General features: G+C 48.8%; 1 protein-coding gene and 1 pseudogene across 3 annotated transcripts in view; both read left to right on the top strand.

Annotated features, from left to right (window-relative positions):
• The window catches only part of LOC147462578 (uncharacterized), a 78,142-nt gene that overhangs the window by 52,602 nt on the left and 12,448 nt on the right, over window positions 1-13,092 (top strand). The window lies entirely within an intron of this gene.
• LOC147462580 (chlorophyll a-b binding protein 1B-21, chloroplastic pseudogene) lies at window positions 5,223-5,955 on the top strand (annotated as a pseudogene).

Raw genomic sequence — 13,092 nt, 5'->3', positions numbered from 1 at the left:
AGAGAGAGAGAGAGAGAGAGAGAGAGAGAGAGAGAGAGAGAGAGAGAGAGAGAGAGAGAGAGAGAGAGAGAGAGAGAGAGAGAGAGAGAACATGGATTTTCTCATCTCGATTGTTGTCCGCAAACAATGAAAGAGGAGGAGCAGCAAAAGCGAGAGGGGGGGGTGGGGGTTTCAGTAGTAAGGATTGTTTTATTCTATATTTTCTCACATTGTCACAATTAGAGGTTGTTGAGAAAAGAATCTTGAAAAATAATTTACAAATTGAATAGGAAAGGGTTTTCTTTTATTGGTGAAAATTTCACATCAAAGGGGTTTTATAAATAGTTCTTGAATGCATGCGATATATAGGAATTAAATATATAGTACTTTCAAGTTTGGTTCCTCTTGAAATCTTGGTCAAGGTTATGCAAATCAAGTGGCTAAAGTTGCTCTTTTATGTTTTGGCCGCCTTGACATTTTGATCAATAGCACTACTGGAAACTTCTTAATAGGATTTAGACTTGGTATACGATTGTTTCCATGATATGCTTGTTTGAGGTCAATTATTATCTAGTACACAGAGTAAGTATTTGTGTTCTACATTTTACCGGTTGTGATATGCATATTGGAAATTTTGTTATTTAGTGTCAATTATGGCCAAGCAATCAAGTGAGTTTTTTATCTTGTGGGGAGAGAGAGAGAGAGAGAGAGAGAGAGAGAGAGAGAGAGAGAGAGAGAGAGAGAGAGAGAGTTGCGGTGTATGCATCTCAGTGGGACCACGTTACTTGGCCTCAGTTCAGTAGCATGGCACCCTTGTCGCTGGCAGAGCAGTTTATGTTTCTATTCGGATTCGGGAATCTATCATTGGTTTTATGTCAGTCTATGCACCCACTACTCCTCGGGAGAGGGCTACATTTTGGTCCTCTTTGGCTGCTGTTCTACCTGCTGTAGACTCTTGGGTTGTTGGAGGTGACTTCAACAACGTTGAGAGCGACTCTGATTGGCGAGCCATCACACCTCCAGTTCTATCATCCATCTCTCCCGATGAGCAGCCAGCTTGGGATCGATTTCTTCTAGCTATTCAAGGTGTTGACGCTGGCACTTACCCTCTTTTGGTCATCACCTTGCTACACTTCATTACTCTTGGGGGTTTCAGAGACAGCAGGGGAGATTATTAGAGCGACTTGATCGTTGTTACATTGGTCCTTGGGCAGTAGCTCTAGGCGGATTCACTACTATATGGAGAGGGAACAGCCTCTCAGATCATTTACCCATCTCATTGCTTATCTCCTTCACTAGATCCTCTGCACAGAGACGAGGCTGCCGCATCCCTGACAGTGTTCTCACCACCCCAGTATTGCAGCAGCAGATTCGTGACTTATGGTCCATGGATGCTTCTTATTGTGGACCCCCTGGAGAGTTTCTTGCTCATTGCATTACTCAGTCTAGTATTTACTGCCGTGATCAGACCGCTATTATTCATCGTCAGTTGAGAGTACGGGAGTTTGATCTTCACATCCCTCTTGGTTCCACTCAGCGCTTGCGTGAGGAGTGGCCTCAGGATGCATACCGTGCTGCTAGACAGACAGAGCTCACAGAGGAGATTCGTCGCGTACAGGATACTAGGTCTGAGTTCACTCATCATGCTTCAGTATCTCATTGGATAGCTAAAGCTGATCGAATGAATAAAGACTTCTTCGCTGCGCATAAAGAGTGCCCTCCTGGCACCACCCTTCGGACTTTGTGCGATGCTCAGGGGACACTACATATGCATCCTGATGTTATACTTGATATGTCTGCAGATTATTTTGAGACATTGTTCACTGCTGATGTATGTACTATTGAGGTTTTACTTGCCCGTGAGCAGATCTGGCATCACACGAGACACCGTTGTACAGACACTATGGCAGAGATCTTGTTGGCACCTTTCACACTTGCAGAGCTCCATGTTGCTATAGAGAGTCTCGATCCATCCTCCTGTCCAGGAGAGGATGGCCTCACTAGAGCTTTCTTTTTGACATATTGGGATGTATTGCATATACCACTGCTTCGCGGTTGTCAGGACATCTTTGCATCAGGATATATGCATCCGGATCTTTGTTCAGGTCTCATATCTCTTATTTCGAAGGGGGGTGACACCACTCAACTCCGACAATGGAGACCTATTACCCTACTCCCTTCGGTCTATAAGATATTAGCGTTAATGATCAGCCATCGCTTGCGGCCGTTCTTACCAGATATTATTCATACTTCTCAGACAGGCTTTGTCATGGATCGATGCATCCTGGATAATATCTTCACTTTTTATGAGGCAGTAGAGTGGGCTAGATCATCTTCTGAGCCTCTCGCTTTTTTCATCCTTGACTTCGAGAAAGCATACGATAGTGTTGAGTGGGACTTTCTTGAAGGAACTTTAGCCAGGATGGGTTTCCCTTCGAGATGGATCTCAGGCATTTCCGCTCTCTTCAGGACTGCCAGCAATGCTATTACTATTGGTGGCCGTGTCAGTCGCAGTTTTGAGCTTTCTCAATCTGTCCGTCAGGGATGTCCTCTAGCAGCATATCTGTATCTGTTTGTAGGAGAGACTATGTCCGACTTTCTTCGTGCTCAGAGTCATGCATTTTGTGGCTTGACCATGCCAGTACCTATAGCTCCAGACCTTATTGATCAGGAGTTTGTTGATGACACTATGCTCATGTTACACTATTTGCTAGCTGCTCTTGATGCTATGCGGGAGGCCCTAGAGGTTTTTTGCATTGCTAGTGGTGCACGCATTAATTGGCATAAATCCTATGGGTTACTGGTTGGCAGTGATGACATACCTACTTGGGGGGTAGTTGATGGTTTCACATGGCTGCGACCGGGTCAGACATGCAGATATCTGGGCTTTCAGGTTGGATTCGATGTTACCTCACAGCAGCAGTTTGCACCCGTACTACAGTCTATTCGCAGGAAGCTATGCCATTGGTCTTCACGTCATCTGTCGTTGGCTGGCCGTGCATTGGTCGCCAACCAGGTCATTCTGGCTAGAGTATGGTATACGGCTTCTTGCTGGATGTTACATTCTGGTGTGATAGCTCCGCTCCGCCACTTAGTGCAGAACTTTTTATGGAGTGGCATAGATGGGACTACTGATACCCGTGCTCGAGTTCGCTGGTCCACGATTATTCGTCCTAGGTCAGAGAGAGGCCTTGGCATTATTGATCCAGAGTTACAGAGCCGCGCCCTCCTTACCAAGCTTATTGTTCGGGGTCTTTTCCCCGGACAAGAACCTTGGAAGATGCTTCTTCAGGCCGCTCTTTGCGCAGTGACTCCACGACTTGGCACTAGAGATGGTCATACTTGGCAGATAGGGTATCGTTTTCTCTTTACTGATGCCCCCTTGTCCACCGCCTCCCTCTCACCCTTCATCCGATCGCTCCTTCAGATTTGGGTTTCCATGCGACGGGCTATCATACGCTCACCTCCCTCATGTCGTGAGGAGATTGAGCGCCAGCCTCTCATTTGGAATGCTGCAGTTCTTGATTCTTCGGTTGATCCACCCCGTCAGCTTGGAGAGAGGACTCACATTGATTGGGCTGCCTGGGACATTGGCCCTGCTGCCTCTATGCGGTTGTTTCATGAGTCACGTATGTTGGATGCTGATTTTGTGGCAGAACATTATGACATTGGTCGCGGGGTGACAGACAGACTGCTTGAGATTGATTCCGCCGTTCCTTCACAGTGGGATGCAGTCATGAGAGGCACGGTTCAGATGCCTCCCCATTGTGGCTGGGAAGGCCTCTTTGCTTAGAGCACTCTCTTATTAGCTCGTTTAGACACCATGCTATTCACAGTTGATACTGACCAGTCTCAGGGGATTCATGCTAGATTGACATATGATGCCACCTCTCCGCACCTTGCCCTTCCCGGAGCTCGATGGGAGGCCATCAGAGTAGTTGGCTCCCGCGGGAAGCGTCGTTGTGTTGACCCTCGTTTCGCTTCCGTTGATGCTGCACTTTGGAGGCTTTGGGTGTGGGAGGGTCGTGCCCTATCTCAGCTCTATTGGGACCTAGGCGAGTGGCATTGGCCTCTGCCTCTGACCCCGCCGGTGCACCAGTATCCTTCTTTGAGTACACTGTCAGGATTGGACGGTTAGCACTGATGAGACAGCAGCCAGAGCAGCCCACTCGTATGCGTTTCTGGTTACATTCAGGCCTCTCCCATGCCTATCTGCAGCAGTTTTGGTCCACCATCTGGGATTTACATGCGGCTCGTCGTATTTCTTTTTTCATGTGGATGATTGCACATGCGGGACTTCCAGTTGGGACTTGGCTAGCTACTATGGGTCATGATTCGTTATGTACTCGTTGTCCTTTGCGACTACTTGAGTCACCTGCACACTGTCTTTGGTCATGCTCAACTTCCCATGTACTGGGGCTTGCAGTTTGCTTTCTACTTAGCAGAGCAGGTGTTCAACATGGATTTCTTACTTGGGGATCTGTCTCATGGTTGATGCCAATGCCCGGCCCCCATCTTTTCTACGAGGGCTCAGACACAGATCCAGCCTTTATGCTCACATCGACTGGTTATCGGCGAGGTACTTTGGCTATGCTACCACAGATTGCTTGGCAGGGGGATTCTCAGACACTGATGAAGTTTTTTCAGTCATCACTAGTATTACACTATGGAATGTTTGGAGAGCTCGTTGTCTCCACATTCTAAGTGCGGCTCCATAGCTCCTCCAGGATACCCTCACTGCCATTTGGCTGGACATCATTCATACCCTGATTTGGCAGTGGGATTCATCCTCAGGTACATCTCGAGCAGCCGAGGCACGCCGATTTGCCTTCCTTCGGCGTTGGGCTCGATCCCCACTCTTCTTCACATTTACAGGTGGCCAGATTACGTGGCATTATGCCCCTCCTCGGTGGTTTCTCCTCCACTCAGCACACCGACCACCATGAGATTGTTCTAGTCGAGTTGTCACTATAGTGGCTCTCCTCCTTACATTCAGCTTGTACACCCCACGTGATAGGCTATTTTGGCATCCGCTGGGGATTATATTGTACTCAGTAATATACAGCCCTGACTTTTCCCAAAAAGAAAAAAGAGAGAGAGAGAGAGAGAGAGAGAGAGAGAGAGAGAGAGAGAGAGAGGGAGGGAGGGAGGGAGGGAGGGAGGGAGAGGTAGCTAGAAATTAGCAAAGCATGTGCAAGAGAGGAGCGTGTGTGATTGCTACATCCCCTCAAGAAATGAGGGCAATGGCTGCTATGAGCATGGCTTGCTTAGACCAATTGGTGACTGTAATGTCAGTTGCCTTGTCTAAGTCCAGATTTTTGTGCGGTCCCTTCTTCACACCTACCCTTGTATGAAGCAATGGGTCTCCTCTCACCATGGCCTCAAGTGGCTGCCCGAACATCGCCACCTTGCCTATCACGATGGCTCCTTCCCCAGTGACTTTGGGTTCGATCCCCTCACGCTCATTGAGGTGCTTGAAAACGTTTTCCACTTCAAGGAGTCCAATCTCATTCACTGCAAATGGGTGATACTTTTAGTGGCAATAATGTTGCTGCCAAAAGATCTAGGGTTGGGTAACTGGGTGGATGTGCAGAAGTGTATAGCAACACCAAGCAGGTAGGCCACCTATTTAGGCAACCTTATACCCTAGGGAAACTTGTCCTTCATTATCACTTTCAAATCTTTTTACATCGCCTTTTTGGATTCCTTAAGATACAAGGAGAAAGATCTTGAGAAGAGGAAGTATCTAGGTGGGTCTTTGATCCTCTTCATTTTTGCAAGAACCCTAAGGACTTCGAGAAGTACAAGGTGATGGAATTGAAAAATGGTCGCCTGGCCCTCATTTCCTATGTGGGATTTACCATCCAAGTGGTAAGCTACCCTAGCATCGGGCCACTTGAGAATCTTGCCATGCATTTGGATGATTCATGGAGCAAGAACATCAATGAAATCATGATTCCTAGGAGTATTTTGTAATTTAGGTGTTTCTTGGTTGGTTGGTTTCCTGGCCCCTGTAGATTATGACTGTTATGTGTTGATATATATTTTTCATCCCCTGTAGATTATGACTGTTATGTGTTGATATGTATTTTTCATCTTCTTCACACACACACACACACACACACAAAGAAGAGAGAGAGAGAGAGAGAGAGAGAGAGAGAGAGAGAGAGAGAGAGAGAGAGAGAGAGAGAGAGAGAGAGAGAGAGAGAGAGATACTTGTTATCGCGCGAACTCTGCTGCCCTGCGTGTACTCTGCAGCCTGGGCGCGTTGCACCCTGCCTGCCCTCGCGCGCTCAGCCTGCGGCCCTGTGCATACTCTGCAGCCTGCACGCTATGTTACCTGCCTGCTGTCGCGCGATCAGCTTGCTGCCCTGCGCATACTCTGCTGCTGAGCGTCACCCTAATTCCATGAAACCCTAACTGTCAACATTTACGAAACCCTAATTTTACGAAACCCTAACAGTCCCCAAACCCTAACCGTGCGCCTGTTTCTACCGCCTGCAAGCGAAAGAGCGAAAGAGAGAGAGAGAGAAAGAGTTCAAGCTTCAATTCGGGTCGTGCTTTTCCCGTTTGCCAGTTTCGCCCACTCTTCATGGTGGCTTTGCCGGTCTTGAGCGCTACACACGGCGCTCCATCACCAATTGCCTGTCGCGTGGACTGTACTGGCGACCTGTTGACACGCATTGACTCCAAAGTACAACACTTGGCTCAGCATGCCTTGGTTGGCAGGATGATTGGACAGTCTCCACCTCGATCTTCTATCCGTGATTGGTGTCAGATTGCTTTGGGCACTACTTAGGGACGGATCTCGGAGCTTACACTCCTTGGTAGAGGCATCTTCATGGTACGTCTTTCAGATCCCGTCATTGCCTCGGCTCTCCTGGCTCGCTCTCTGATACTCTCTGATCGTAGGATGATACACTTGACGAGGTGGTATCCCAAGTTTACTACTGAGGAGTTTGACAGTCGGCATCTTATTCCCAGATTCCCTATGACGCTCTCCTTCCCGGATATGCCTCTTCATTTTATTGATGAGCATCTCCTTCAGATGATTGCTGCTCATTTTGGCACATTAGTTTCAGGATCCTGCATCTTCTCATCTGGTCCACCTCGCATTCAGGTCCTGGTGTTTGGGGATACTTCGTTACCAGATATAGTTACCGTGGCTGTGCGTGATAGAGACTACTCTTGCCGAATGGTAGTCACTGGCCGCCCAGGACAGTGCCTACGTTGTCACGCGATGGGACACTTGGCACGCGATTGCCCCACTCAGCCACGCCATCGACGACAACAACAGCCGGCTCATGGCACCCAGGCTCAGCCACGTGGTCAGCGTCCACAGCCGGTTCCTACTACTACTACTAGAGCACCTCAGCAGCCTACGAGTGCTCCCTCTGCTTCAGTTCCTACTGAGATTGCATGGCAGACAGTTGGTCGTAACCATTCCTTCCGTCCTCGTCAGCAACCCACACCGCATGTAGCCCCCAGTGTTAACTCTCCTGCTCCCTCTCAAGTTTCCGCCACTCCCTTACCCCCTGCTTCTCCTCGCCATTCTTCTTCTTCAGCCCAGGATCACTTACCTCTGCTACCAGCTCCTCCTTCACTTGCCATTCCCCTGCCCGTTCCTACCCCTCTTCCCGAGGTCCCTATTCCCATGCAGATGGATCATTCACCGCTACTACCTCTTCCTTTTCCTCCTCTCCCTCTCGCCCTTACTCCCCCCCCTCCACCTTCTGGTCCACCCCCTCCCTCAGCCGCTCATACTTACGTCCCACGTAGTTTTCTCAGCTCTTGCCCTCTTTCCTGGGGAACTCATCGGGCTGAAATGTGCGGTGACTCAGAAGGACCATTGCGGGTGCAGCTCTACCTTATGCATCACAAGCCAGGTTGTGTTCCCTCTTTAATAGGCAGTCGCTCTCAGCCTACCCATTCCTTTTTCCTTCCATTCCATGCAACTCAGGAATGGTCCGAGGATCAGGTTCTGCATTTTGTGCATGCACAAACTATGGCTCAGCTTCATTTATGGTTGTCTACTTACGCTCCGGATGTATTGTCTCCACACTTCCCTTCATGTATTGGTGCTATGGAATGGAGTGATGTATATGCTTGCTATTCATTGCCTATGATCATTCATGTATCCTCAGATGTGGTACTTCCTATGTCTATGCGCATTTGGGGTGTCAAAGCTGCAGCATCGGTCATGCAATGTAAACAAGCTGAGGTCCGCAGTTGGTGCAATGAGAGACCATATTTTAGAGAGGGCTTGCGGGTTGCTTTCCTCCCGCCTGAAGCTCACCCCTTGGATGGCCCAGCTGCCTCCAAGAAGATGCGCAGTTAGACAGATGCTTTACCAATTCTTTCATGCAGACTATGGATTTACATGTAGTTTCTTGGAATGCTAATGGTTTACAGACTTCTCGGGTAAGAGGTTCACGTAAGCTTTTACTTCGCAGAGATTTACACGCTCATGTAGTAGGCACTGTGGATATATTACTAGTACAGGAGCATAAGATTGCCACTCCCTTTGGTAATCTCATGCCCTCAGGAGCTCACACTTTTTGGGAGCTTGCTCTGGGCATTCATGGACAGAGTTGCGGTGTATGCATATCAGTGGGGCCACGTTACTTGGCATCAGTTCAGCAGCATGGCACCCTTGTCGCTGGCAGAGCAGTCTATGTTTCTATCCGGATTCAGGACTCTATCATTGGTTTTATGTCAGTCTATGCACCCACCACTCCTCGGGAGAGCTACTTTTTGGTCCTCCTTGGTTGCTGCTCTACCTGCTGTAGACTCTTGGGTTGTTGGAGGCGACTTCAACAACGTCGAGAGCGACTTTGACTGCGATCGATCACTCCTCCAGTTCTATCATCCTTTTCTCCCGATGAGCAGCCAGCTTGGGATCGATTTCTTCTAGCTATTCAAGGTGTTGACGCCTGGCACATACCCTCTTTTGGTCACCACCTTGCTACACTTCATTACTCGTGGGGGTTTCAGAGACAGCAGGGAAGATTATTAGAGCGACTTGATCGTTTTTACATTGGCCCTTGGGCAGCAGGTCTGGGTGGATTTACTACTATTTGGCGAGGGACCAGCCTCTCAGATCATTTACCCATCTCATTGTTTATCTCTTTCACTAGATCCTCTGCACAGAGACGAGGCTGCCGCATCCCTGACAGTGTTCTCACCACTGAAGTTTTGCAGCAGCAGATTCGTGACTTGTGGTCCACGGGTGCTTCTTATTGTGGTCCCCCTGGAGAGTTCCTTGCCCATTGCATTACTCAGTCTAGTATTTACTGCCGTGATCAAACTCTGGGCATTCATGGACAGAGTTGCGGTGTATGCGTATCAGTGGGGCCACGTTACTTGGCATCAGTTCAGCAGCATGGCACCCTTGTCGCTGGCAGAGCAGTCTATGTTTCTATCCGGATTCAGGACTCTATCATTGGTTTTATGTCAGTCTATGCACCCACCACTCCTCGGGAGAGCTACTTTTTGGTCCTCCTTGGTTGCTGCTCTACCTGCTGTAGACTCTTGGGTTGTTGGAGGCGACTTCAACAACGTCGAGAGCGACTTTGACTGCGATCGATCACTCCTCTAGTTCTATCATCCTTTTCTCCCGATGAGCAGCCAGCTTGGGATCGATTTCTTCTAGCTATTCAAGGTGTTGACGCCTGGCACATACCCTCTTTTGGTCACCACCTTGCTACACTTCATTACTCGTGGGGGTTTCAGAGACAGCAGGGAAGATTATTAGAGCGACTTGATCGTTTTTACATTGGCCCTTGGGCAGCAGGTCTGGGTGGATTTACTACTATTTGGCGAGGGACCAGCCTCTCAGATCATTTACCCATCTCATTGTTTATCTCTTTCACTAGATCCTCTGCACAGAGACGAGGCTGCCGCATCCCTGACAGTGTTCTCACCACTGAAGTTTTGCAGCAGCAGATTCGTGACTTGTGGTCCACGGGTGCTTCTTATTGTGGTCCCCCTGGAGAGTTCCTTGCCCATTGCATTACTCAGTCTAGTATTTACTGCCGTGATCAAACTGCTACTATTCATCGTCAGTTGCGAGTACGCGAGTCTGACCTCCACATTCCTCTTGGTTCCACACAACGCTTGCTTGAAGAATGGCCTCAGGATGCTTATCTCGCTACTCGACAGACAGAGCTCACCGAGGAAATTCGTCGCGTAGAGCAGGCTAGGTCTGAGTTCACTCATCATGCTTCAGTATCTCACTAGATAGCTAAAGCTGATCGAATGAATAAGGACTTCTTCGCTGCGCATAAAGAGCGCCCTCCTGGCACCACCCTTCGGACTTTGTGCGATGCTCAGGGAACACTTCATATGCATCCTGATGTTATTCTTGATATGTCTGCAGATTATTTTGAGGCATTGTTCACTGCTGATGTATGCACTACTGAGGTTTTACATGCCTGTGAGCAGATCTAGCATCACACCCGACGTCGTTGTACAGACACTATGGCAGAGATCTTGTTGGCTCCATTCACACTTGCAGAGCTTTATGTTGCTATCGAGAGTCTAGATCCATCTTCCTGTCCAGGCGAGGATGGCCTCACTAGAGCTTTCTTTTTGACCTATTGGGATGTATTGCAAATACCACTGCTTCGTGGTTGTCAGGATATCTTTGCATCAGGATATATGCATCCGGATCTTTGTGGTTGTCAGGATATCTTTGCATCAGGATATATGCATCCGGATCTTTGTTCAGGTCTCATATCTCTTATTCCAAAAGGGGGTGACTCCACACAGCTCCACCAGTGGAGACCTATTACCCTACTCCCTTCGGTCTATAAGATATTAGCGTTACTGATCAGCCATCGCTTGCGATCGTTCTTACCAGATATTATTCATACTTCTCAGACAGGCTTTGTCATGGATCGATGCATACTGGATAATATCTTCACTTTTTATGAGGCAGTACAGTGGGCCAGATCATCTTCTGAACCTCTCGCTTTTTTCATCCTTGACTTCGAGAAAGCATACGATCGTGTTGAGTGGGAGTTTCTTGAAGGATCATTAGCCAGGATGGGTTTCCCTTCGAGATGGATTTTAGGCATTTCCGCTCCCTTCAGGACTGCCAGCAGTGCTATTACTATTGGTGGTCGTGTCAGTCGCAGTTTTGAGCTCTCTCGATCTGTCCGTCAGGGATGTCCTTTAGCAGCATATCTGTATCTGTTTGTAGGAGAGACTTTGTCCGACTTTCTTCGAGCGCAGAGTCCTGCATTTCGTGGCTTGACCATGCCAGTACCTTCAGCTCCGGACCTTATCGATCAGGAGTTTGCTGATGACTCTATGCTGATGTTGCGCTATTTGCTAGCAACTCTTGATGGCATGCGGGAGGCCCTGGAGGTTTTTTGCATTGCCAGTGGTGCACGCATTAACTGGCATAAATCCTATGGGTTACTGGTTGGCAGTGATGACATACCTACTTGGGGGGTGACTAATGGTTTCACATGGCTGCAGCCGGGTCAGACATGCAGATATCTTGGCTTTCAGGTTGGATTAGACGTTTCCTCACAGCAGCAGTTTGCACCCGTACTACAGTCTATTCGCAGGAAGCTATGTCATTGGTCTTCACGTCATCTGTCGTTGGCTGGCCGTGCATTGGTCGCCAACCAGGTCATTCTGGCTACAGTATGGTATACGGCCTCCTGTTGGATGCTACATTCTGGTGTGATAGCTCAACTACGCAGACTCGTGCGGAACTTTTTATGGAGTGGCACAGATGGGACTACTGATACTCGTGCTCGAGTTCGCTGGTCCACGATTATTCGTCCTAGGTCAGCAGGCGGTCTTGGCATTATTGATCCAGAATTACAGAGCCGCACCCTTCTTACCAAGCTTATTGTTCGGGGTCTCTTTCCTGGCCAAGAACCTTGGAAGATGCTTCTTCAGGCCGCTCTTTCCACAGCGACTCCACGTCTCGGCACTAGAGATGGCCATACTTGGCAAACAGGGTATCGTTTTCTCTTTACGGATGCCCCCTTGTGCACCAGCACTCTCTCACCCTTCATCCGCTCACTCCTTCAGATTTGGGTATCCATGCGGCGAGCTATCATACGCTCACCTCCCTCATGCCGTGAAGAGATTGAACGCCAACCTCTCATATGGAATGATGCAGTTCTTGATTCTTCAGTTAATCCACCCCGTCAGCTTGGAGAGAGGACTCACATTGATTGGGCTGATTGGGACACTGGCCCTGCTGCCTCTATGCGGTTGTTTCATGAGACACGTATGCTGGATGCTGATTTTGTGGCAGAACATTATGACATTGGTCGCGTGGTAACATACAGTCTGCTCGAGATTGACTCCGCCATTCCTTCACACTGGGACGCAGTCATGCGAGGCACGGTTCAGCTGCCTCCACATTGTGGCTGGGAAGGCCTCTTTGCTCAGAGTACTCTCTTATTAGTTCGTTTTGACACCATGCTATTCACAGTTGAGACTGACTACTCTCCGGGGATGCATGCTAGATTGACATGCTACCACCTCTCCGCACCTTCTCTACAGCGGCACTCGATGGGAGGCCATACGAGTAGTTGGCTCTCGCGGGAAGCGTCGTTGTGTTGACCCCCGTTTCGCTTCCGCTGATGCTGCACTTTGGAGGCTTTGGGTGTGGGAGGGTTGTGCCCTATCTCAGCTTTATTGGGACCCAGGAGAGTGGCATTGGCCTCACCCTCACCTCACCCCACCGATGCACATGTATCATTCTTTGAGTACACTGTCAGAATTGGAAGATTCGCATTGATGAGACAGCACACAGAGCAGCCCACTCGTATGCGTTTCTGGTTACATTCAGGTCTCTCCCATGCCTATCTACAGCAGTTTTGGTCAGCCATCTGGGATTTACATGTGGCTCGTCGTATTTCTTTTTTCATGTGGATGATTGCACATGCAGGACTTCCAGTTGGGACTTGGCTAGCTTCTATGGGTCATGATCCATTATGTACTCGCTGTCCTTTGCGACTCCCTGAGTCACCTGCACATTGTCTTTGGTCATGCTCGTCTTCTCATGTAGTGTGGCTAGCAGTTTGCTCTTTACTTAGCAGAGCTGGTGTTCAGCATGGATTTCTCACTTGGGGATCTGTCTCC

The sequence above is a fragment of the Adiantum capillus-veneris genome, chromosome 2 (assembly GCF_014529385.1).
Source record: "Adiantum capillus-veneris isolate H3 chromosome 2, ASM1452938v2, whole genome shotgun sequence".
NCBI lineage: Eukaryota > Viridiplantae > Streptophyta > Polypodiopsida > Polypodiales > Pteridaceae > Adiantum > Adiantum capillus-veneris.
Note: the sequence above shows the minus strand (reverse complement) of the source record. Positions and strands in the feature narration are given on the sequence as shown.